The sequence below is a fragment of the Chelonia mydas genome, chromosome 3 (assembly GCF_015237465.2).
Source record: "Chelonia mydas isolate rCheMyd1 chromosome 3, rCheMyd1.pri.v2, whole genome shotgun sequence".
In the NCBI taxonomy this organism is placed as follows: Eukaryota; Metazoa; Chordata; order Testudines; family Cheloniidae; genus Chelonia; species Chelonia mydas.
This window is the reverse complement of record NC_057851.1, coordinates 1,932,306-1,954,650: the sequence shown is the minus strand read 5'-3', so window position 1 is coordinate 1,954,650 and position 22,345 is coordinate 1,932,306. Positions and strand designations below refer to the sequence as shown.

Sequence of the window (22,345 nt, the reverse complement as noted above, 5' to 3'; positions counted from 1 at the left end):
AGGTTGACTGTGCGTTGTGTGAAAAAATACTTCCTTTTGTTTGTTTTAAACCTGCTGCCTATTAATTTCATTTGGTTGCCCCTAGTTCTTGTGTTATGAGAAGGAGTAAATAATACTTCCTTATTTACTTTCTCCACACCAGTCCTATTAATCTCACCACATATGGAAGCTGTTGACCCTGAGCATGTGAGCAAGACCCACCAGCCAAGCACTGGAGAAGGAGAATTCTCTGTACCCACCCACTCCAGTGTCCCATCTTCAGCCATGGCCATCTCTGATACTTCAGAGGAAGGAGGGGAAAAAAACCCGCAGATTACACTGGCAGGGAAAGATCCCTTTCTGACCCCTGCGAGTGACTAGCTGAAGCCCTGAACCATGCTGGCCAGGCAGTGAGGTTAAACCACACTGTGGGCAGAACTCTGTAGGCTTGTTGGTATTGGGGCACAGGGGGGTGCTGGGATTTCTCGGGCGCTGTGCCTCATCCTAGTGGTGTCAGGCTCTCTCCAGACAGGAAGCTGTGCTGGGAGGGGTGGTAAGGTCTCAGTTCTTCCATTGAGGAGGTAGGTGTGTTAGGGAGTGCGAGTGAGGGAAGTGGCACGTGAAGGGAGAAACCAAAGGAGGAAGTGGGAGAAGGGAAGGAGTCTGGCTCAGCTTGTGTGCGCTGTGAGAGGACTGCGCTGTCCTATGGGTGCTGCCTGCTAACACCAGGGGGATGAGTGACCCTCTCATCCCCCTCCCTCCTCGTGGGAATGCAAGCTAAGGGGAAGAGTGTGGAGATGTGGGTGGCACACCTCTCCTAGGGGTCGGGAGGAATTGCTGCTCACTCTCCTTTTGTGGCTGTAATAGGACCTCTTATTTTATCAGGCTTTCCTGGGGCAGGTGAGTGATCTCTGGGATGGTGCAATCCTGCCCCAGCATGCAGCATGTCACTCAGACCGGCTCTGAGGGAGTCTGCAGCTCCAATGCCCTGGGCTGCCACTTCTCTTCCCCCTTCGAAGGGGGAGTCATGGGCTTCGAATTGCTAGAGTTGGAAGAGCCCTGGTAAGGCCCCCACTCCATGTGTCCCCTGGGACCCAGGTAGGAGCACGGTGGATCTGCTTGTGACAGGGGTCTGGGGCACATGCTTGAGGGTGGGCGTGCAGAGGTGGGCTGCAGGGGTTGCAGTGCTGTGCATCTCCCATGGCTTTTTCAGTCTCTCAGGGAGCTGTTTATGATAGTGACATAAAGCGAGCGCCTCTCCTGAGTTCTCAGGTGGTGCAGTACCGCACTGAGAGCCACTCTCGCAGTATTTCATCCCCTGGAGACCAGAGCGATCTGAACATGGCTCTGAGCCCTGCCTGCCTCTCTCTAGCTGCAATCAGTGCAGCAGCTGAGTGCCCCTACTCTCTCACCCTCCCTGGGCTCTAGGGTTGGGCTGTTATTCCCTTTCTCAGATATGGGAACCGAGGCCCAGAGAGTCTAAGGGACTGGCCCAAGATCAACAGGAAGCACATGAATTGAACCCAGGTTTCCCACATCAGTGCCCTACCCAGCAGGCCACCTGCTATGTGGCCAGGAGAGGTACTGCCTGGCCTTGGCCTTTCCTAATACCACTCGACCCCTGTGACAAAGTGGGACTGTTCTTAATGTTTCCTCTGAATAGTGTGGGGGTGCCTCAGTTTCCCCTATGCAGTTCTTAAGTATCTAGGTGGTGGGATAAGGGTGTATGATCACTGCAGAGCCCTAGAGGGCAGGTGTGTGCAGGAGTCTGGACACAGAGAATGGCCGACACCCTGTTTCCTGGCAACTTTCCTGGGCCCTTCCCCCCTGCAAGGTGAGAGCTAAAGGGTTGGAGAACAAAGGAATCAGGTGCCCTCCTGGCCTGGGAAAGGGACAAAGCCCAGAGGAGGAGGGGCTGGAGGGAGTTTCAGTTTGGGGCTGGCTGGGGACGTGGAGTGAAGTGCAGACGGGGTTGTCTGGCTCACTACCCCCAAAATGGACCTAGCTGAGGGGTCCTTTTCTCTGCACTTACAAGCTCTGGTTTAGACCATGTTCCTGTCGTCTAATAAATCTTCTGTTTTACTGGCTGGCTGAGAGCCACGTCTGACTGCGAAGTTGGGGTGCAGGACCCTCTGGCTTCCCCAGGAGCCCCGCCTGAGCGGACTCGCTGGGGGAAGCGCACGGAGGGGCAGAGGATGCTGAATGCTCCGAGGTCAGACCCAGGAAAGTGGAAGCTGTGTGAGCTGTGTGTCTTGAAGACAGGCTGCTCACAGAAAGGAGACCTCACCAGAGTCCTGACTGGCTTCATGGGGAGCAGGTCCAGAGCATTGCCCAGGGACTCCGTAGCAACTGGTGGTAGCGGTGGGATGTACTGCACCCCATGGATGGCACTTCCTGCAGTAAGTGACGGGGGAGCAGTAAAACGAAGGGGGATTGACGAGGACCAGGCGTGCTGAAGGCTCAGAGAGGAGCGGTTTCGGGGGGCGGTTAACCCCTGGGAGTGTGTGACCAGCGAGAAGGACTGTGCAGTAATGGGGGCCCCCGGGGACTGCGATGAGCAGTCTCGGGGCGGAGGAGCCTGCGGCTTGGCCCTGGGAGAGAGAAGGACTTTGGCAGTAACAGGGTTCCCCTGGGGATTGCAGCGAGTGGTCCCGGGGCGGAGGAGTCTGCAGCTTGACCCTGGCAAAGAGGGGGTGACCTCGAGAAGGGCTGGCACACTAGGGGTTCTCCCTGGAAACCGTGGGGAGCTGAGAGCACACAGGCCTGTGAGTCCACAACAACTTGGGAAGAGCGGAGTGATGGCCTGTCACTGTCTCCTTAAGAAGGACATTGTAACCCTGTGCAGAAAGAAAGGGTTGAGCATTGGAAAGTTCACCAAAGCACAGTTAATCGTGCAGCTGGAGGAGGATGACCGCTCTAAGGAACAGATTCCTGACCCCAAATGGGGCGATAGCAGGATCTGGGAGCAGCTGGAGTGGTAGCCAGGCATTGCCAAAACTCCTGTCCCCGACCAGACGAGGGTCTTCACGATGGGGTTCCCCATCCGGGGATCGGAGACAGACGGGATTGGAGCCGAGTCCGAGAGAGCAAGAGGACTGTGAGAGACAGCGAGAGTCCAAGAAAGAGCTGCAGAAGCAGCAACAGCATGAACTGGCGGTGGTGGAGCGTAGAGGCCTAGGGGACCTCCCAGGGATGAGCGGGGATAGACCCCGGGGCGCCAGTTCCACAGGGAACCTCGAGACTAAATTGCTGCCCCTTGTTAAGGATGGGGGGGATGTGGATGCCCACCTCACTGCCTTTGGGCATGCTGGCGATTTGAACAAGGGGGACCCTGTGGAAAAGCCCCGGTGTCTAGCTCCCTTGCTGGGTCCCAAGGTGTCACGGAGTGTGGGGGAGTCTGGGCCCTGCACCCCTCTCCCTGGGATTCACTGAGACTCTCAGCCAGCCAGTAAAACAGAAGGTTTATTGGACAACAGGAACACAGTCTGAAACAGAGCTTGTGGGTACAACCAGGACCCCTCAGTCAAGTCCTTCTGGGGGAGCAGGGAGCTTAGACCCTAGCCCTGGGGTTCCATGCGTTCCTCCACCCCCCCCAAACTGAAACTAACCCCCCTCCCCGCCCCCAGCAGGCTCCCTCCTGCAGCCTCTGTCCACATTCCCGGCAGAGGTGTTACCTCCCCCTCCCCCTCCAGGCTCAGGTTACAGGCTCTCAGGTCTCCCATTGAACCTCCCCTGCCACATTCCCAGGTCAACACTCCCCCCTCCCTGCTGCGTCACACAAGGCCATAGACTCCGTCAGCCAGATGGGTGGGGAGGTGGACAAGCTCCTACTCCTGACCCCAACCTATACGTCTGTGTGGAGTCTCCTGGGGCCAGGCCCCTTGGACCCTCAGTGGGAGCGGAAGGTGATGGTCAATGGGGAGACATTCCTGGGGTGGTGAGATCCTGGGACAGAGAGAACTGTTGTCAGGCCCTGGGTGGTGCAGCCTCAGATGCTGAGGGACTGTGTGAGCTGGGTGAGGGTCCCAGGGGCGAAGCCCCTCACCCTGCCTATGGCCCAGATCCCTCTGCAGACCCAGGAGGGGTCAGGCTGGCTGGCCGTTGGGGTGCTCCAGCTGCGAGACCCTGTTGTGGGGTGACTGTGTCTCTTTGGGACAGGATCCAGGCCCTGCTCCTGTAACGGCCAAGGGTTTGAATTTGAATCCAGGGAACCAATCGGTGGAGAAGGGGCCCAGGCTGGCTCTGATGCAGTGAGGAAAGCAACGAGCTCGCTGCCTACCCTCACTGGGACAGCAAGGGCAGCGCTGAGCACAGTGGGAGCTGAGACCCCAGCTGAGTGGGGGGAGACACAGGCAGGGCAGGGCATCTGTGGGGAGTGGCAAGGTGCTTGGTAAGGAAAGTTTGGATGAGCCTAGGCAGCCTTGTGAGCTGATGGCTGTGTCTAATCAGTAGGGTGGGAAGGCGAAGAGAGTGGAAGATGAATGTCCCTGGACCTTACCTGTTAGCTGGGTGGAGAATTGCGACTGTGAAGGAAACGTGCCTGTGTCTGTCAGGGGTATTGACTTGCCTGTGGAGGGAGCTACCCCGGTCTCCAGGCAGTTGTCTGTGACCAGCCTTGTGTGCTGGGACAAGGGGGATGAGATCCCAAGCTGGGTGTCTGGGAAAGGAGAAAGTGTGTCCGGCTCTTCTTTGTCTGTGGAGCAGACAGAAGGGGTCTTTCAGCCTGTGATGGTTGAGGGTCGTGCAGTTGTCTCAGAGTTGGTTCTGGATTCAGCTAAAGCCCAGGAAGGGAAGGGTCCTAAGTTTGTGTCTGCTCGGGAGAATGGCCCTGTAACTAGGTCGCATCCAGTTCGTGTCTATGTAAAATCCCAGAGCCCAGACAATTCTGGTGCTTGTATTTTGCCTGTTGCTAGTGTGTTGTTGGGAAAGGGTGCAGCAACTCTGTCTGATCAGGGTGAGATCCTAGCCAGGGCACAAGGAGAGCATAAAGGTGATTTGATTGTGTTACCTACTGAGGGAGTGGAAACCTGTAGCAAGAAGGAAAAGATTCCTGAACTTGTGTGTGGCGAAGGGAAGGAGAATGCTTCCAACCTTTTATCTAGGGAGTCTGTGAGTTTGCCTGAAAGGGGATTGTGTAGGAATCTGCCGGATGGGCCAGAGGTAATTCTGGATGTAAGTGAGACCCGGAAAGAGTCTGTTGTTGCTCAGGAAAGTGTTCCCCTAGAGCAAGCCCTAGGTGAAGAGGGTAAGAGCAGAATTTCTGTGAAGGGTGAATTGTTGCATAGAAAAGCCCCTAGGGAAAGGAATCCTCATGGAGTCTTTGCAAGCAGTTTACTGCCACTGAAGGGTGTGAAAGTGATTTAATCAAGAAAGTTTCAGTTCCTAACAGCCAGAAATTTTCTGTTGTGAATGGACCAACTGACTTTCCTGTTGAAAGACCCAGTGTGGATAGCTTTGAGAAGGTCTCAGATGAAGTGAAAGCTATTAAGAAAGTTAAACAGTCCCACTTCGTCACAACCCCCATCTTAGATAGGCAGGTGGCAGGGCCAACAGCTGCTCCAGGGCCATCCATTGCATCCCTTCCATATGCTCATCTTTCCCTTCGCCTCCCGAAGGCCTCTCAGCGACTCCAGGTCACCTGAGCTCTGGTCACCAGTGAGAAGAGGTTTTTTTTTCACCTGTCAGGGATCCGGACCTGCCTCCACCCCGAGAATGAAGGCTTCTGCCAGGTTCCCCCTGGCTCTGCCGTAGCTGGTTGATGTGTCTGAAGACTGGTTTGCTCTCTGCAGAGGCGTCGGTGGCTGCAGAGAGAACCAGCGAGCGGTTGCTTGTGAAGCCAGCGGATGAGACTCCCTCACGCAGGGGGCAAGGCTGAGACATACAAGCCACCCTTTGGACTCCTATGCTAAGCCATTGCCAAGGGCGCTTAAGGGGCTGCTCTCAGCTTCTGTCCTCCGGCAGTGGCTGATGCCCTCACAAGGCAGCTGGGAGGACAGGGAGGGTGCTGGGACAGGGCTCAGCAGGGCAAAGCAGACACTGGAGTCTGTGTTTGGGGAGAGTGACACACCCCTGAGGGGAGTGGGCTGGGCTCTCGAGCTTTGGGGGGGCCTACACGTGTCTTGTCCTGAAGCTGTGAGTTTAAAGCTCCCACAGCTTTCTGCGCTGGGGGTGTGATACTGAGGGGTGAGTCCTTCCTGTCCCACTCCCAAAGGCCTCATGTCAGGGTGATGGGCTCCCTGGATCCTGTTGGAGACCGTGATGGGGCTGGAGCAGACTCAAGAGTCCAGGGTGGGGTTGGAGCAAGGCCAGAGTGAGAGCAAGGCTGGAGCAGGACGAGGAACGGGGCAGCCGCAGGGCTGGAGCAGGCTAAGGCTTGGGGAGTCTGTTGCCTGCTGGGAAGGGGAGAGTTCCAATCCTGGAGTGACGCTGAGCAGTCAGAGCTGCTGTTCCTCCAATGAGGATTATACACCTGCCCTGACAACCACTAGATAGTTCCTGGCTTGTGGATTGGCTGGATCCTAGCACAGGAGGGACTTGTCACCTTGCAGATCCCTTCCCCTGGATCATAGAATTATAGAAGATCAGGGTTGAAAGGGACCTCAGGAGGTCTCTAGTCCAATATCCTGCTCAAAGCAGGACCAATCCCCCACTAAATCATCCCAGTCAGGGCTTTGTCAACCTTAAAAACCTCAAAGGAAGGAGATTCCACCACCTCCCTAGGTAACGCATTCAAGTGCTTCACCACCCTCCTAGTGAAATAGTTTTTCCTAATAGCCAACCTAGACCTCCCCCACTGCAACTTGAGACCATTGCTCCTTTCTTGGTCATCTGCCACTACTGAGAACAGCTGAGCTCCATCCTCTTTGGAACTCCCCTTCAGGTAGTTGAAGGCTGCTATCAAATCTCCCCTCACTCTTCTCTTCTGCAGACTAAATAAGCCCAGTTCCCTCAGCCTCTCCTTGTAAGTCACGGGCTCCAGCCCCCTAATCATTTTCGTTGCCTTCTGCTGGACTCCAATTTGTCCACATCCTTTCTGTGGTGGGGGGACCAAAACTGGACGTAATACTCCAGATGTGGCCTCACCAGTGCCGAATAGAGGGAATAATCACTTTCCTCGATCTGCTGGCAGTGCTCCTACTAATACAGCTCAATATGCCGTTGGCCTTCTTGGCAACAAGGGCACACTGCTGACTCATATCCAGCTTCTCGTCCACTGTAATCCCCAGGTCCTTTTCTGCAGAACTGCTGCTTAGCCAGTTGGTCTCCAGCCTGTAACGGTACATGGGATTCTTCTGTCCTAAGTGCAGGACTCTGCACTTGTCCTTGTTGAATCTCATCAGATTTCTTTTGGCCCAATCCTCCAATTTGTCTAGGTCACTCTGGACCCTATCTCTACCCTCCAGCATATCTACCTCTCCACCAGCTTAGTGTCATCTGCGAACTTGCTGAGGGTGCAATTCATCCCATCATCCAGATCATTAATAAAGATAGGTTTCAGAGTAGCAGCCGTGTTAGTCTGTATTCGCAAAAAGAAAAGGAGTACTTGTGGCACCTTAGAGACTAACCAATTTATTTGAGCATAAGCTTTCATGAGCTACAGCTCACTTCATCGATGAAGCTTACGAAAGCTTATGCTCAAATAAATTGGTTAGTCTCTAAGGTGCCACAAGTACTCCTTTTCTTTTTATTAATAAAGATGTTGAACAAAACCGGCCCCAGGACCAAACTCTGGAGCACTCTGCTTGATACCGGCTGCCAACTAGACATCGAGCCGTTGATCACTGCCCGGTGAGCCCGACAATCTAGTCAGCTTTCTATCCACTGTATAGTCCATTTATCCAATCCATACTTCTTTAAGTTGCGTGCAAGAATACTGTGGGAGACCGTATCAAAAGCTTTGCCATAATCAAGATATATCTCATCCACAGCTTTCCCCATATCCACAGAGCCAGTTATCTCATCATAGAAGGCAATCAGGTTGGTCAGGCATGACTTGTCCATGGTGAATGCATGTTGACTGTTCCTGATCACCTTCCTCTCCTCTGAGTGCTTCAAAATGGTTTCCTTGAGGATCTGCTCCATGATTTTGCTGGGGACTGAGGCTAACCAGTCTATAGTTCCCTGGGTTCTCTTTCTTCCTTTTTTAAAATATGGGCACTATATTCGCCTTTTTCCAATCGTCCGGGACCTCCCCTGATTGCCACGAGTTTTCAAAGATAATGGCCAATGGCTCTGCAGTCACATCAGCCAACTCCCTCAGCACCCTCGGATGCATTAGATCTGGGCCCATGGACTTGTGCATGTCCAGCTTTTCTCAATAGTCCTGAACCTGTTCTTTCACCACTGAGGGCTGATCACCTCCTCCCCATGCTGTGTTGCCCAGTGCAGCAGTCTGGGAGCTGCCCTTGTCTGTGAAGACCGAGGCAAAAAAAGCATTGAGTACTTCAGCTTTTTCCACATCATCTGTCACTAGGTTGCCTCCCCCATTCAGTAATGCCCCCCACACTTCACTTGACCTTCTTTTTGTTGCTAACATACCTGTAGAAACCCTTCTTGTTACCCTTCACATCCCTTGCTAGCTGCAATTCCAGTTGTGCCTTGGCCTTCCTGATTACACCCCTGCATGCTCGAGCAATATTTTTATACTCCTCCCTAGTCATCTGTCCAAGTTTCCACTTCTTGTAAGCTTCCTTTTTGAGTTTAAGATCACCAAAGATTTTACTGTTAAGCCAAGCTGGTCGCCTGCCATATTTGCTATTATTTCTGCACATTGGGATTGTTTGTTCCTGCACCCTCAATAAGGCTTCTTGAAAATACAGCCAGCTCTCCTGGACTCCTTTCCCCTCTGTCACGGAGTCCCCGGGCGATGCTCTGGAACTGCTCCCTATGAAGCCAGTCAGGACTCTGGTGAGGTCTCCTTTCTGTGAGCAGCCTGTCTTCAAGACACACAGCTCACACAGCTTCTACCTTCCTGGGTCTGACCTCGGAGCATTCAGCATCCTCTGCCCCTCCGTGCGCTTCCCACAGCCAGTCCGCCCAGGCGGGGTCCTGGGGAAGCCAGAGGGTCCTGCCCACCAACTCCGCAGTCAGATGTGATTCTCAGCCACCCAGTAAAATAGAGGTTTATTAGATGACAGGAACATGGTCTAAAACAGAGCTTGTAGGTGCAGAGAACAGGACCCCTCAACTGGGTCCATTTTGGGGGCAGTGAGCCAGACAACCATGTCTGCACTTCAGTCCATGTCCCCAGCCAGCCCCAAACTGAAACTCTCTCCAGCCCCTCCTCCTCTGGGCTTTGTCCCTTTCCCCGGGCCAGGAGGTCACCTGATTCCTTTGTTCTCCAACACCTTTAGCTCTCATCTTGCAGTGGGAAAGGGCCCAGGCCATCAGTTGCCAGGAGACAGAGTGTCAGCCATTTATGTACACTGGCCCTTTGCTCTGCAACAATTACACCCCCTTATCCCACCACCTAGAGACTTAAGGAATGCATAGGGGAAACTGAGGCACACCTACGGTATTCAGAGGAAACATGAAGAACAGTCCCACTTTGTCAGACCCTCATATTAGCCTCCCCGGGGATCCTGCCCATCACTTCCCTAAGGGAGTCAGAGTCTGCTTTTCTGAAGTCCAGGATCTGTATTTTGCTACTCTCCTTTCTTCCTTTTGTGAGGATCCTGAACTCAGCCATCGCATGGTCACTGCTGCCTAGGTTGACAGTGTCAGGGTCACTCCCAGGCATCGGCTGTGACCCCAGGAACTTCATGGCAAGAGGCCATCCTCTATTGAATCGAGGGCTTGAAAGGGTCTGACTCTTGGTGGGCTCAGGAGCACCTCTGGGGGCTGAGACCTGATGAACTATTGCCCTTCTGTGACCCATTCCCACCCACCTGAGCAGGCTCTGCTGGGACTTGTTTCCCTCTGTTTCCAGGGAGAAATACTGATTTAGATCTCTTCCCATTGACCCCAGTCATTGCATGGCTTGTGTCCTTTCGCCCTCGCTCAGGAGAATGGCTCAGGGAGGGTGTCCCTTGTGTAGGGGCCAGCACAGAGATGGGCGGCTGAGGCTGGGGGGCCGTGTTGTAAGAGATGAGCGTAGGCAGGGAGTGCAGAGCTGGGGAGGGCCAGGTGTGTGGCTGGTGGCGCTGATGAAACATTGGCTGGTTGTGGCTCACCTGGCACTCGGGAGTGGGGGATGTTTGCTGAACTACCGTTGCTAGGGAAGTGTGTTTGGATCTGGGGTCCCAGCTGGGGAAGCCTCATTCCAAGGCTGGCAGAGCTGTCCTGCAAGGTGTGATTGTGCTCCAGGGACCCTCCCCTCTAATCCCAGGGCCATCCATGTGCACACAGGAGTCAGTGAGCAGGGGAGAGCCTGTGCATGACAAGTCAGGTCTCTCTGGACAGGTGCTTGATCTGCAGCTCACATGCTGCTCTCGGCGCATCTTCACCACTTACGCTCCATCCTGTATCCATGCACAAGCGCCTCCCTGTGCCCCGTCCATCTGCCCCTGCCTCTAGTGCCTGGTGGGGCAAAGCACCAGTCAGGGGCAGGGCGGGAAAGTTCCTCCTCGCCCAAAGAGAAGGCACAAGCTGTGCTCTAAGCCCGCGGCTCTGCAGCATGAAACCCAAGCCTGCAACAAAGGGAGGCCTTGCAGGCCTGTGCACAGGGCTCTGGGTTTCTGTTTATTTTTGACTCCCAGGGAGCGTTCCGAGGTCACTGATTTCTAAGAATAACTGAGGGCAGCCGAGTCCAAATGGAGAAGCCGCCAAATGCCTTTCACTGGAGGAGAAGCAAATAAACAGGCAGGGATCTGCTGGGCCAGGAAGTGACACACACACACACACACACACGCACACATGCACACATGCTTCACTAATGATTCAATGGAATCTTGTTGGCATACCGAGCTGAAGTGTCAAAGCGACCAAGCCCTCAGGTCCCTCTCAGCTGGCTGGGGTTATGGTTTGCCCTGGACAGGCATCACACCATGGCTGTGGTTTGACCGTGTTACTCTGTGGTTCTTGGCCCGTTGGGGTGTGGAGAGCACCTGAATGTGTAGCAGAGCACAAGGTGATGAGCGCTGTAAGTGTCTCAGTCCATAGGTGAGCTCAGCCCGGCTCTGGCTCGCCTCTGGGGTTCCTGCGGCAGGGTGTAGGGCACTTTTCCCAGCCAGCATTATGTGACATGCTCATGTCATGTGAGAGAATCTGAATCAAGTTAGAGATGTGGGGCTTGTTTCAAAATATCGGCGGGATAAGCCTTAGATGAGTAAGAGAGCCCAGCATCCCCCGTGGCTGGAGGGCTGGAGTGAGCATTCAGGAGTTTGCTGCTTATTAAATGTAACTTCTGTTTTATGTCTGTCATATCATTCTCTGTCTGCCTGCCTAGGCTGGGGGCGTGTCGTTTTGCTAGCGTGGCCCTGTCTGTCTGCCCTGAATGCTACCCCGCTCAGATACCCCTCCTGGCTCTGCTCGTGACGTGCTGAACACAAGGGGGTGCAGTCTGCCCCGAGTAGGGCTGCACACAGTAGCGTCCATCCATGAGTCAGTGGCAGGCTACTCTGATGGTGTCTGTAGCATCTCTCTCCTTGCCCTGTGGCCCAGGCCAGGTTTCCTCTTCCTTTATGATCCCTGATAACTGGAGGTTTCAGAGTAGCAGCTGTGTTAGTCTGTATCCGCAAAAAGAAAAGGAGGACTTGTGGCACCTTAGAGACTAACCAATTTATTTGAGCATAAGCAATGATGCTGGTTCTGGCGGGACCCAACTGAGAGTGCCAATTCACGACAAATTGCTTCAAGCAGGGCAGTTACAGCCCAAGGCTGGGGTTTCTGTGCACCCCAAGGCAAACCCAACCAGCCAGAGAGAGAGGACTTCGGTCTCACCCCACTGGCTAACCACAAGTCACACAAGCAATTCCCTCAGACACTCCAGTTTCCCAGTATCACCAGCAGCGCCACTCGTTATGGGGACAGATGGTTATGAAAACCAATACCCCAATAAAAGAAAAAAGGTTCCCTCAATCCCAAAGGACCAAGCCCCAGACCCAGGTCAATATACAAGTCAGATCTTACCCACAAACCACACTGTTGCCAATACATTAGAATCTAAAATCTAAAGGTTTATTCATAAAAGGGAAAAGATAGAGACGAGAGCTAGAATTGGTTAAATGGAATCACTGACACACAGCAATGGCAAAGTTCTTGGCTCAGGCTTGTAGCAGTGATGGAATAAACGGCAGGTTCAAATCAAGTCTCTGGAGAACATCTGCAGCTGGGATGGGTCATCAGTCCTTTGTTCAAAGCTTCAGTTTGTAGCGAAGTGCCTGCAGAGGTCAGAAGCAGGATTGAAGACCAGATGGAGGAGCTGCAGCAGCTTTTTACAGTCTCTTGCCATGTGGTCTTTCTTCCTTCGTCCGAAGGACAAGCTGCCCATCCCATGGCCTGGAAACACCTCAGAGTTCGGTCCATAGGCAGGTTCCTGCCTACCTGGCTGAGTCCCCAGGCGTGTCTGCCTTCTCTCAATGGGTCAGTTGTGTCGCTGATGGTCCTTAATGGGCCATCCAGCATGCTAGGCAGAGCTGATACCAACTTGTCTGGGGTGTCCCCCAGAAGCAGAGCATAAATTTGGAATACAGAGACTATAGAGCCAGTACGTATATCTTTAAATACAAAAATGATACATGCAAACAGATGGCATAATCCTAACCAGCCAACCATAACCTCGTCTTAGACACCTTATTTGACCCCCTTTATACAAGATTTGGTGCCACTACATCCGATGAGGTGAGCTGTAGCTCACGAAAGCTCATGCTCAAATAAATTGGTTAGTCTCTAAGGTGCCACAAGTCCTCCTTTTCTTTTTGCTCATAACTGGAGGGAATTTCTCCGCTGGAGGAGACAAGGCCTCTGTCTCTGTCTTCCCTTTAACATGTGGCTGCGGGCTGTCCCCCCTCAGGGCTGGACAGGGCTTTCTGTCAGTGGCCCCCCTTGGTTATGGCAGTTTTTGGTGGGAGTCGGTCTGAGCTTTGCACATGGCCTGGGGGAACGTATGTGTGAGCGTGACAGCCCGTGCAGGGATCTAGCTGGTTCTGGTGTGTGAGGTGGATATTGTATTGGGACAGGTGGAACAGCGCGGCCAGTTTGGGATTAACCGGGCGGTATGCTTGGGAGGTGAGAGCTGTTGAGACGGTCCCCTGGGGCAGCTGTTGGGTAGAGGAGGAAGGGGAACCTTTCCCTTGCCCTGCTAATGAGCTGAGCTCAGTTCAGGCTCCTGCCCTGCAGTCTCAGAAGTGAGCAGCGGAGGGCAGCTCTGTCTCAGCCGCACTTCCTGCCAGGCTGTAAAAGGAATTACTCTGGGTCTCGGTGTCTTCTGGGCTAGGGACGCCCCCAGGACAGGGAGGTCCTGCCGGGTGCCCCTTGCTGGCCTTGAGGCCTCTCTGGCTTCTACCCTGTGGGCCAGGCAGGCTCCAGACTAGCTTGATCCTAACAAACTCCCCTTGGAGTGACTGTTCTTGTCAGGCCCCCAGGAGCTGTGCCAGGGGAAGGGAAACACCAATGGACTGGGTGGCCCTTGGAGGAGAGAGGGGTGGGCTGGATTCCTGGTCTGGCCCAGGACTGAGATGTGTGCGTGACCGGGCTAGGAAATGCCTGTTTTGCACAGTGACCCCCAACACAGTGGGGATGGATGCTCCTGGGCTAAGAGGACCTCATTCTGTCTATAGGGGCTGGGCCAACCAGACAAAGGGTATGGGGAGGTTCTGGCTGCACATGGGTATCCAGCAACCAGGAATCTCCAGCACTCTGGCTCCTCCAGCAGTGGCTTCAACCTTTTTTTCATTTGTGGACCTATAAAAAATTTCAAATGGAGGTGTGGACCCCTTTGGAAATCTTAGACATAGTCTGCAGACCCCCAGGTTGATAATCATTGCCCTACAGGAGGGCGGGAGGGTCGGTGCCCAGCCACAAGGAAGACATGTGCCTGGCATAATTCCACTTGATTCCTTACAGGACTGACCACTCTGCTTGTGTCTGAAAAGTACAGGCTGGGGAGGGGGAGGGGAGATTGGGAGTGAGGGACATTGCCTAGCTCTGTGTGTGCACAGCCCAGGCCTGGAAAAGCTGGGGTACTGCATGTTGGGATTGAGGGGCTTTGGCAGAGTTTGGGGAGCAGATCCCTTGGCTGGGGTAGCGGGAGGGCTGTGGTTTGGATTGAAGGACACAGAGTTTGAGGCGGAGGGCTGTGGGGCAGGATTGAAGGATTGGATTATGGGGGTGGAAAGGCTGGGGGTTGGGATTGAGGGACAATTGCAGTGGTTTTGGGGAGTCCAGGGCTGGAATAGCTGGGGTTTGGGATCGAGGGACACTGGCAGAGGGTTTGGGGAGTTGGGGGTTGGTATTGAGGGACACTGGCAGAGAGTTTGGGGAGTTGGGGGTTGGTATTGAGGGACACTGGCAGAGAGTTTGGGGAGCCCAGGGCTGGAATAGCTGGGGTGTGGGATCGAGGGACACTGGCAGAGAGTTTGGGGAGTTGGGGGTTGGTATTGAGGGACACTGGCAGAGAGTTTGGGGAGTCCAGGGCTGGAATAGCTGGGGTGTGGGATCGAGGGACACTGGCAGAGGGTTTGGGGAGTTGGGGGTTGGTATTGAGGGACACTGGCAGAGGGTTTGGGGAGTTGGGGGTTGGTATTGAGGGACACTGGCAGAGAGTTTGGGGAGTCCAGGGCTGGAATAGCTGGGGTGTGGGATCGAGGGACACTGGCAGAGGGTTTGGGGAGTTGGGGGTTGGTATTGAGGGACACTGGCAGAGAGTTTGGGGAGCCCAGGGCTGGAATAGCCATCTCTGGTGGTCAGAATTGAGGGGCATTAATAGAGCTGTTTGGAGGGGTGTGGGTGGCATCGCAGGGTGTGCTGCAGGGCAGGAGTGAGGCTCATGGGCACTGCTGGGGGGCAGGGAGATGTTGGCCTAGCCGTTCCGTGCTGGCACTATGCCCACATCTTTCAGCACCATTGATTGCCCACTAATGAAGGTCAGAGTGTAGCATGGGTTTGATGATGGGAACAAGCATGTGCCTGCACCCCAGCAGGTTCAAACCCTGCCCCTCAGGAACATCTGGGAGGCGGCAGGGATCGGGGATCAGCGTGGGGCTTGAGGAGCAGGTAACTGGGACCATGGGTGACGGGTATCAAAGGCAGGGGAAGGCTAAGCCTCCCCAAACTGCCTGCGTGGCCCTGCCCACGCTCCACCCCCTGGCCCCTCCTGCTTCCCACCATGCTCCGCTGCGGCTCTTCCTTCCCAGGTGGGCTCCTGGGACACGGGCAGGGGGCTGCTTTTGCCTCTACCTCAGGTGGGGCCCCCGGCACCCCTCACTTTTGGGAGGGTTCCAGTGCCCCTGCTGGGGCCAGGCTGCAGCCAGGGACTCTGGGTGGTTGGAGCCAGTGCTCACGCTGCCTGCCCACCTGGTGCTCCGGGGCTGGGGGCCACGCTCAGCTTCCTGCCCGCCCGCCGGCTGCTGGGGGGCATTCTGCCTGCCCGCCCACTGCGCTGGGGGCCACGCTCAGCTTCCTGCCCGTCCGCCGGCTGCTCCGGGGCTGGGGGGCATTCTGCCTGCCCATCCACTGCGCTGGGGGCCACGCTCAGCTTCCTGCCTGTCCGCCCGCTGCGCTGGGGGCCACGCTCAGCTTCCTGCCCGCCCGCCGGCTGCTCCGGGGCTGGGGGGCATTCTGCCTGCCCATCCACTGCGCTGGGGGCCACGCTCAGCTTCCTGCCCGACCGCCGGCTGCTCCGGGGCTGGGGGGCATTCTGCCTGCCCGCCCGCTGCGCTGGGGGCCACGCTCAGCTTCCTGCCCGCCCGCCGGCTGCTCCGGGGCTGGGGGGCATTCTGCCTGCCCATCCACTGCGCTGGGGGCCACGCTCAGCTTCCTGCCCGTCCGCCGGCTGCTCTGGGGCTGGGGGGCATTCTGCCTCCCCGCCCACTGCGCTGGGGGCCACGCTCAGCTTCCTGCCCGCCCGCCAGCTGCTCCGGGGCTGGGGGGCATTCTGCCTGCCCGCCCGCTGCGCTGGGGGCCACGCTCAGCTTCCTGCCTGTCCGCCCGCTGCGCTGGGGGCCACGCTCAGCTTCCTGCCCGTCCGCCGGCTGCTCCGGGGCTGGGGGGCATTCTGCCTGCCCACCCGCTGCGCTGGGGGCCACGCTCAGCTTCCTGCCCGTCCGCCGGCTGCTCCGGGGCTGGGGGGGAGGCTGGGCGCTCAGGCAGGCCCGGGGCTGGTGGGGGGAGCCCAGCAGAAGGGGCGGGCTGGCCGGGGGCTAAGCTCCCCAAGCCTGCAGTTCACCTGCCGCCCATGGCTGGGTCTCCCACATCTCTGCTGGCAGCAGAACTGGCATCGCCCTGGCTGGAGAGGGCTGCGCTGGCGGCTGAGCCGAGTGCCTCCCAGCCGCACGCGGCACCTGGAGCTTGTCCGTGTGGCCCATGGGGACTACAGCTCCCATCATGCAGTGCAGCCCAGCCTGTGTAAGCCAGGTGATGGCACGGTGCATGCTGGGGAGCTGTGCTGGGCCCTGCTGCAGGCTCTGGGCCTGGTGTGGCAGCTCGTAGGGTGGGAGGGGCTCCTGTCTAGGAGGGCTTCTCCGGTGGGTCCCCCCCCCGTGTTTGTACCTCGGGAAGGGGGTGTCAGCTCCCCCTCCGAGACTTTGATTCCTTTACTGAGTCCTGGCTGCTTTTCCTCCACCTGGGGCGGGCTACCCATGGCTCCTCCAGGACCACTGATCCAGGCAGTGCATCTTCCCAAGGGGTCAGCGCAGAGAGCCCCACAGGGTGCTCCTCGGCTCCATGGGCTCCGTGTGGGCTGCCTGACCCACCCCTCCATGCTCTGGGCACTGCTTGTCTGTGGTGGGAGCAGGGGGCTGGGAGCCAGGATTCCTGGGCTCTAGTCCTGGCTCATGGCGAGGGGAGGGGCCTAGCAATGGGGGCTGGGGGCCAGGTCTCCTGAGTTGCGTTCTCAGCTCTCTCCCTGGCTGGGTCGTAAGTGAGGTGATGCTGTCTACCCACCCACCCAGGAGTGGGTAGGAGGCTAAATTAATGTCTGTGTTGGGTTCCTTAGGTGAGAACAATGCAAAGGCCTGCCAGGCTGGATCAGACCATTGTCATCGTGGTGTTCCCCCCACCCCCGGTTCAGTGGCCAGCACCAGGTACTTCAGAGGGAGCTGCAACACACCCCATGGTGGAGGCCCCGTGTGCTCTGTGCCACCCTGGATCTGAATCATGTTGCAAGGTCTCTGATCCTGCGATGCTGTAGCGGCATGGGATACATGGCAGCTATTGAGTTCAGTCTCATGACTGACTCGCGCAGTCCACGTGGCAACCCCTGGGGACTAGTTCTGAGATTAAATTCATTTCTCTGATGTGGCCCCCGTGCTTTCTGCACTCAGCATGCCACAGATGCTGTGCTTTGAGAGCTGGGACTTCTGGCACCTGGAGGGCAGTTTGGGATTGTAGGATCTTCACAGTAGCTGGATGGTTGTGCTGAAGCAACCAACAGCAAAGTCATTACAGCGCTGACATTTATGCAGCCATCTTTAGGTTCCAGAGTTAACGGCCCATTATGATGAATGATGTCGTTCATGCCTCCCAGAGCTATTGTTTCAAGCTGTCAGCAGTGTAGGAATGCCTGCCGTACTGACTCTGCTGTAGTGCCATTCTGTCCCTATAGTGCAGGCCCTGGGCAGCAGCATCCCTGCAGGATAGCCCTGCTGTGGGCGTAATACCAGGGAATTAGCGTTCCAGCTGAAAGCTCGTCTGTCCTGCTGGAGGGTTAATGTTCTAGCAGGTTGCTTTGTGTCCTGCCTTCACAGTGGTCTGACAGCAAGGCCTCTCTGCACCCTGCGATGCCGACGCGCAGCTCCTCCCCACCAGCGCTCGTTTGTGACAGGGGGTCGGGAATGGTGTGTGCCACATCCGGGCACTGTCTGCGGGCTCCATGCGGCCTGCTGGAGACCCCAGAGGTACCGTCCCTCCACGCTCTGTCCAGCTGTAACGTGATCCCTGCCTCTGGTGCCAGGGGAGAGAGGCAGAATTGGCTCCCAGCCAGTGCATGCTGGAGGCTGGTGTTACAGGCTGGAGCAGCACTGCTTACGTGGAATGACGGCTGTTTCCTGAAACTGGATGGGGCCTGGGAAGAGCTGGCTGTGCCCATCAGAAGGTCTGCAGCACGGCTGGGAAGGGGCTGCCAAAGGGAAGAGCTGGAGTGAGGCCAGGGTTCTGTCTCTGCACTGTAAAGGCACAAAGCAGAACAACTACATCTGCTTGGCTTGGCTGGATCCCCATGTCATGGGGGGGGGGGGGGCACTTAAAGGCACAGCCTGCTGAATTCTGAACACAGGAGCGGGAGCGTGGGATTGGCATGCCAGCAGGGTGGGTACTGTACCTGGGCTTTCTGGGGCACAGCTCCCTACAAAGCCAGTCAGGACTCTGGGGAAGTCTCCTTTCTGTGAGCAGACTGTCTGCAGGACACACAGCTCACACGGCTTCCCCCTTCCTGGGTCTGACCTCGGAGCATTCAGCCTCCTCTGCCCCTCCGTGCGCTTCCCCCAGCGAGTCCGCCCAGGCCGGGTCCTGGGGAAGCCAGAGGATCCTGCCCCTCAACTCCACAGTCAGACGTGACTCTCAGCCAACCAGTAAAACAGAAGGTTTATTAGACAAGAGGAACATGGTCTAACACAGAGCTTGTAGGTGCAGAGAACAGGACCCCTCAGCTGGGTCCATTTTGGGGGCCAGTGAGCCAGATAACCAAGTCTGCACTTCACTCCATGTCCCCAGCCAGCCCCAACCTCAACTCTCCCCCTCCCCCCCTCCTCTGGGCTTTGTCCTTTTCCCGGGGCCAGGAGGTCACCTGATTCCTTTGTTCTCCAACCCTTTAGCTCTCACCTTGCAGGGGGGAAGGGCCCAGGCCATCAGTGGCCAGGAAACAGGGTGTCGGCCATTCTCTGTGTCCAGACCCCTGCACACACCTGCCCTCTAGGGCTCTGCAACAATCATACAGCCTTATCCCACCCCCTAGAGACTTAAGAACTGCCTAGGGGAAACTGAGGCACCCCCACACTATTCAGAGGAAACATTAAGAACAGTTCCGCTTCGTCACATCTCCCGCCCCCTTCGAGACCGAACTGAGCGGGGTCACTTTAGCCGGTGACCTGGGGAAGTTTGAAGCCACCAATGTTGCCATGAATGCCCCAGCATCTCTCCTCTTCCGCAGTGGGAGTTACACCAAGCCCTTCCAGTTTTACGCCCTTCCAGTTTCACGCCCTCCCTTAGGTCGGGGGTGGTCGATAGCACTCGCATGCTGCGTGTGGGAAGGTTTATGCGGCCCATGCCCTTTTGCCACCACAAAACCCCCGGGGGTCAAACTGGGATCGGGTCTTCTCCCAACGCTCCAGTCTGGAGGGCTGCAATTCGGGCTCTCTTGGTTAAGAGCCCCCATCTTGATCTGGGCCATGTTCACTTACAGAACCAGCATGGAGACATCCCTTTCTCAGCAACCTTGTCTCCCGAACAAGCTGGCCAAACACAGCCACTTGGTTATAGGACTGTTTAACTTTCTTAACAGCTTCCACTCCATCTGAGACCTTCTCAAAGCTATCCACACTGGATCTTTCAACAGGAAAGTCAGTGGATCCATTCACAACAGAAAATTTCTGGCTGTTAGGAACTGAAACTTTCTTGATTAAAAAGAAAAGGAGTACTAGTGGCACCTTAGAGACTAACCAATTTATTTGAGCATAAGCTTTCGTGAGCTACAGCTCACTTCATCGGAAAGCTTATGCTCAAATAAATTGGTTAGTCTCTAAGGTGCCACTAGTACTCCTTTTCTTTTTGCGAATACAGACTAACACGGCTGCTACTCTGAAACCTTTCTTGATTAAATCACTTTCACACCCTTCAGTTGCAGTAAGCTGCTTGCAAAGACTCCATGAGGATTCCTTTCCCTAGGGGCTTTTCTATGCAACAATTCACTCCTCACAGAAATTCTGCCCTTACCCGCTTCACCTAGGGCTTGCTCTAGGGGAACACTTTCCTGAGCAACAACAGACTCTTTCTGGGTCTCACTTACATCCAGAATCACCTCTGGCCCATCAAGCGGATTCCTACACAATCCCCTTTCAGGCAAACTCACAGACTCCCTAGATAAAAGGTTGGAAGCATTCTTCTTCCCTTCGCCACACACAAGTTCAGGAATCTTTTCCTTCTTGCTACAGGTTTCCACACCCTCAGTAGGTAACACAATCACAACACCTTTCTGCTCTCCTTGTGCCCTGGCTAGGATCTCACCCTGATTAGACAGAGTTGCAACACCCTTTCCCAACAACACACTAGCAACAGGCAAAATACAAGCACCAGAATGGTCTGGGCTCTGGGATTTTACATAGACACGAACTGGATGCGACCTAGTTACAGGGCCATTCTCCCGAGCAGACACAAACTGAGGACCCTTCCCTTCCTGGGCTTTAGCTGAATCCAGAACCAGCTCTGAGACAACGGGACTACCCTCAACCATCACAGGCTGAAAGACCCCTTCTGTCTGCTCCACAGACAAAGAAGAGCCGGACACACTTTCTCCTTTCCCAGACACCCAGCTTGGGATCTCATTCCCCTTGTCCCAGCACACAGGGCTGGTCACAGACAACTGCTTGGAGACCGGGGTCGCTCCCTCCATAGGCAAGTCAATACCCCTGACAGACACAGGCACGTTTCCTTCACTGTCACAATTCTCCACCCAGCTAACAGGTAAGGTCCAGGGACACTCATCTTCCACTCTCCTCGCCTTCCCACCCTGCTGACTGGACACAGCCATCAGCTCACAAGGCTGCCTAGGCTCATCCAAACTTTCCTTACCGAGCACCTTGCCACTCCCAGCAGATGCCCTGCCCTGCCTGTGTCTCCCCCCACTCAACTGGGGTCTCAGCTCCCACTGTGCTCAGCGCTGCCCTTGCTGTCCCAGTGGGGGTAGGCAGCGAGCTCCCTGCTTTCCTCACTGCATGAAAGCCAGCGTGAGCCCCCTCTCTGGTGTGCAAGGGGGCGGGGAGCATCTCTCTGTCCCACCCAGCCCCAGGGGTCTGGTTACAGGGAGGCAGGTAGCCTAAGCCTAGGAGCTCTTGCCCGCTGCCAGCCAGGTCATCTGCATTTTCACTGACCATTTCCCTCTCCGCCAATTGGTTCCCTGGATTCAAATTCAAACCCTTGGCCGTTACAGGAGCAGGGCCTGGATCCTGTCCCAAAGAGACACAGTCACTCCCCAACAGAGTCTCGCAGCTGATATCCTGGAGAACCCCAACAACCAGCCAGCCCCACCCCTCCTGAGTCTGCACAGGGATCTGTGCCATAGGCAGGGTGAGGGGCTTCATCCCTGGGACCTTCACCCATCCCCTCAGCATCTGGGAAGGCTGCACCACCCAGGGCCTGACACCAGTTCTCTCTGTCCCAGGATCTCACCACCCCAGGAATGTCTCCCCATTGACCATCACCTTCCGCTCCCACTGGAGGTCCGAGGGGTCTGACCCCAGGAGACTCCACACAGACGTATAGGTTGGGGTCAGGAGTAGGAGCTTGTCCACCTCCCCACCCATCTGGCTGACGGAGTCTATGGCCTTGGGGCCCAGCAAGGGAGCTACACCCCGAGGCTTTTTCGCAGGGTCCCCCTTGTTCAAATCTCCAGCCTGCTCAAAGCAGTGAGGTGGGCATCCACATTCTTCCCCCCCCCCCCCGCCCTTAACCAGGGGCAGCAATTTAGTCTCGAGGTTCCCTGTGGAACTGGCCCCCTGGGGTCTATCCGCACTCACCCCTGGGGCGTCCCCTATGCCTCTCCACTCCACCACCGCCAGTTCATGCTGCTGCTGCTTCTGCAGCTCTTTCTTGGACTCTCGTTGTCTCTCACAGTCCTCTTGCTCTGTCAGACTCAGCTCCAATCCCGTCCGTCTCCGATCCCCTGATGGGGCACCCGATCGTGAAGACCCTCATCTGGTCGGGGACAGGAGTCTTGGGGATGCCTGGCTACCACTCCAGCTGCTCCCAGATCCTGCTATAGCCCCATTTGGGTCAGGAATCTGTTCCTTAGAGCGGTCATCCTCCTCCAGCTGCACGATTAACTGTGCTTTGGTGAACTTTCCAATTCTCAACCCTCTCTTTCTGCACAGGGTTACAATGTCCTTCTTAAGGAGACGGTGACAGGCCATCACTCCGCTCTTCCCAAGTTGTGGTGGACTCACAAGCCTGTGTGCTCTCAGCTCCCCACGGTTTCCAGGGAGAACCCCTAGTGTGCCAGCCCTTCTCGAGGTCACCACCTCTTTGCCAGGGTCGAGCTGCAGACTCCTCTGCCCCTGGG

General features: G+C 56.0%; 1 protein-coding gene and 1 long non-coding RNA gene across 7 annotated transcripts in view; one reads left to right on the top strand and one right to left on the bottom strand.

The window, feature by feature from the left end:
* Positions 1–22,345, top strand: part of DNMT3A (DNA methyltransferase 3 alpha) — a 266,976-nt gene that overhangs the window by 62,165 nt on the left and 182,466 nt on the right. The gene's annotated exons all lie outside the window — the stretch shown is intronic.
* On the bottom strand, positions 1,907–21,958 carry LOC122464880. Its single transcript, XR_006289280.1, has 3 exons — positions 21,804–21,958; positions 10,564–10,573; positions 1,907–1,917 (listed from the first exon to the last, which is right to left on the bottom strand). It is a non-coding gene; the product is annotated as an uncharacterized LOC122464880 (long non-coding RNA).